This window comes from Euprymna scolopes, chromosome 44 (assembly GCF_053919585.1).
Source record: "Euprymna scolopes isolate OS-2025 chromosome 44, ASM5391958v1, whole genome shotgun sequence".
Lineage (NCBI taxonomy): Eukaryota > Metazoa > Mollusca > Cephalopoda > Sepiida > Sepiolidae > Euprymna > Euprymna scolopes.
The window spans coordinates 16,276,015-16,279,465 of record NC_136525.1 but is presented as its reverse complement, the minus strand read 5'-3'; the positions used below and the strand labels follow the sequence as shown (position 1 = coordinate 16,279,465).

General features: G+C 37.7%; 1 pseudogene; it reads left to right on the top strand.

The window, feature by feature from the left end:
• The first annotated feature begins 2,944 nt into the window (after positions 1-2,944).
• Positions 2,945-3,061, top strand: LOC145268987 (5S ribosomal RNA; annotated as a pseudogene).
• Positions 3,062-3,451: the final 390 nt, after the last annotated feature.

The window sequence follows — 3,451 nt, the reverse complement described above, 5'->3', positions numbered from 1 at the left end:
AAAAATCTTACCACAGACTGATAACATTCGACTTTAGCACCATGCACATAAACAAGAAACGTCGGCATTCTCCGATAAGAGCGCCTCAGGAGGCAATAGCTGAGGGAATAAAATGAAGTAAGTTTATAGTAGGGAACTCATGTCTAAGAAAGGAGTCGAGAACACTGGATGGTTGCCAACATTGCTATGATCGGACCTGTCTGTATATACTTGTGGGTGGGCCTCAGGCAACCAACAGTAAAACCCCATTCATAAGGATGTTAATGCTGAGGAGCATGACAAGGGGGTCAATTTATAGTAAGGAATCCAGATACCCCCTCAAAAAAAAAAAAAAAAAAATAAATAAATAAAAATAAAAAGATAGTTTTTTGATGGGTTAAACATCTTCTGTGTGGGCCCGTTAGAATTCTCCGATGAGAGCGCCTCACGCAACCGGCAATTACTCTCTCCCAGGTATTACCTCCTGCAGGAAAGAGATTGGTTTCTCGTCGTTCATCTGAAGCGCGCTAATGAATTACACGGAGTTAGTGCAAATATGAAAAAAAAAATTGCAATTTCGTAAAGATTTCCCGAGTTTGACAAGACGCACTTGAAGAAGACCAGAGATTTTTTTTTAAACTAATGGGTCAACGCTAATCAAGTCTCGGAGGCTATTCGAGGATAATGGTTACAAGGATTATCAGTTGCTCCTCCCACTCTCTTGCGAAGTTTGAAAACAACTGTGAAGAAGATTTTTAACATAAATTATCCAAAAGGACGCCTTAACACGAATTTGTTTACATTAGACTTGAAGACAGCATGTTGAAGTCGACTGGGAAGTAGTTTCCAGGTATTTTGTTCCACAGACGAGCTGTCACAGCCTGAGTAGTTCATATTCATACCAGTCGCGGATACGTCCTCGACACAGCCTGACAAAGTCTTGGCGATTTTTGAGAGTAGGGATGACCTTGAATCTGTCGGGCAGAAGTATAATTCTGGATAGTCCTATGAGGTCCATCCTGCTAGGTCGTTGTCTTCCGTCTTTCGGGTAGAGTAAGTTTATTGCTTATTGCCAGAGGCGCCCCTGCAGGGGAATGCCGACAGGACCGCCCAGGTAATTTTAAAGACACCAGGGTGCACCTCCTTTATGGGCGCTAGCTTGACTTTCCCCACCTTTCGACCTCGTTACAAACCTCCTGCGGTGGGAAGGAATTGAATACCTAATCAAGGAAAGAAACTTTGTTCATGGAAGATACATATGATCTTCAGTTGAAAGAGATAGAAAGGACATTTCTATGCCGCGCTTGTAGTCAGGCAGGTTCATGTTGTGAATGTTTTACAGGAAGGATGTTGAGAGATTGGAGCTCAGTCTAGCAGCTACCATGAACATATCAATGCAGTAGAGAGACTGGGAACACCTCTATTATGCGAAAGAGGCTGTACATTCCCACTAGATTGCGAAGTCTGTTTTGTACCAAACAATGAGTCTCTACGATGAAGAAAACTAAAGTTATTGCCAAAAATATGACCTTCACATTTTCTTTGACCTTGACCTTTAATATTTTAATTAGACATCTAACAGTTACTTCAATTTGGATCATGATCAATATTTTGACCAAGTTTAGTGATGATTGATCAAGCGATGTGAACTCCAGGCTGTACCAAAATAAATAAACAAACATAGTTATAAACATGATTGAAAACATAACCTCCTCGGTAACCTCCTAATTTTGTGTGACAAGTCATATTGGTAGAATATAAATATCTCTACATGAGGAATACCCAAATTTAACAAAAAAACAAAACTATTTTTAAGTTATACATATAAAATACTGAATAAGTATGACAGAATATACCCGAAAAAAGCTTTTTTTTTTCTTCAAATAATCTCGACTCTAAAATAAACTATAAAGATGAATTCCAATATCCATATAATAGATAATGAAGAATTTAATTGGAAATAAAATGCACTTAACTACATTGTGTGTTTATTGGTTTGGGTATTACTAGGGTTTAAGTTGGTAAACCTGTTCTATTTGAATGATTGTCGGCCATCTTTAAATATGGCTGCCGTTCTCGTGAATACGCAACATTGATGCTTTGATCAAACACAAATTTATAACGAATTGCTAAGCGATTTGTTTTTTATGGGAAGTAAATAAAAAGAAAATACAGCAATGGTTGCGTGATTATTTAAAAAAAAATAATAAAAAAGCACAATTTTGTGTTATTTAATCGGCATAATGGGCTGAGAGATCGGGGTTCAATCCTACGTTGAGTCACACTATAGAGTTCAAACATGGTACTTGATGCCCCCTTTGTTAAACACTCAGCATTATAAGGTGAGCGATCAAGGATAAGTGGAGCAATCCAGAAAAAAAGTGGTGCCCTCCCCCACATCTCAATGTAATAGCCAAAGACTAAAAAATGATACTTGGTATACACTTGCTAAACACTCAGCATTATAAGGTGAAGGATCAAGAGTAAGTGGAGCAATCTCGAGGAGTGACGCTCTCCCCTGTATTTCAATATAATAGCTAAAGACTCAAAAAGGGTACTTCATTTCCACTTGCTAAACATTTAACTATAGCTTTAGCCATTCATACAGTATTGTTAGCAGCCGAGAAATAGAAATCAAACAAAATATATGATAAATAAGTTTTACCTAACGCAAGAAAATTGTTTTGTTTATCGACCTGTATATTTTTAAAGCTCTGAAACTGTTTTAAAGTGTTTTTTTTTTTTTTAAATTTTAGTATAAGATTTTGTTGATATCTGTCGTTTTAACGAGTATTAATCCAAGGGAAGGATGTGCTGGGCACATAAAATATTTTTTGTTCTTCTGGTCAGCCATCGATGTGAAAAAACAAAAAAGAAAAAAAAAGAAAACGAGTCCATTTACGAAATTTACGACGAATTTCTAAGCGAGTTGTTTTAAATGGGAAGTAACGTGATTATGTCGTTTGGCAACGGCATAATCACGTTGACACACCGGTTCTCGTCAGATCACCGAAGTTAAGCAACGTTGAGCCTGGCTAGTACCAGATGGGTGACCATTTGGGAATTCTAGGCGCTGTATGTGCTTTCCGCTTATCTCGGCATTGTTTCCAGTCGTCCTGAACCTCCACTTGTCACTGGTATTCAACAATGTCGACTGAGGAGAGGTGTGGTTGGCGATTGCGCAACACTTGCCACAAAAATTACACGTGCAGGTACCCTTACAGTGGGTATCGATAGTCTGTCAAGAGTGAAGGAAACCCCCTCTTTTTTTTTTTAAATCCAAGATGAAAATCAAGATCGAAGGATACGAAAAGGTATCTTTTGAATCCATAACACGATTTTGATTTTTGAAAACGTCTAAAACTTAAGGCTTAACTTCCCATCTCTATTTTAAGTCGTTATGGAGTAACATCCAAAACTAAGGGACAAAATTTCAAAACCTAATATTTGTTAGAAATAACAACTGTGAAAA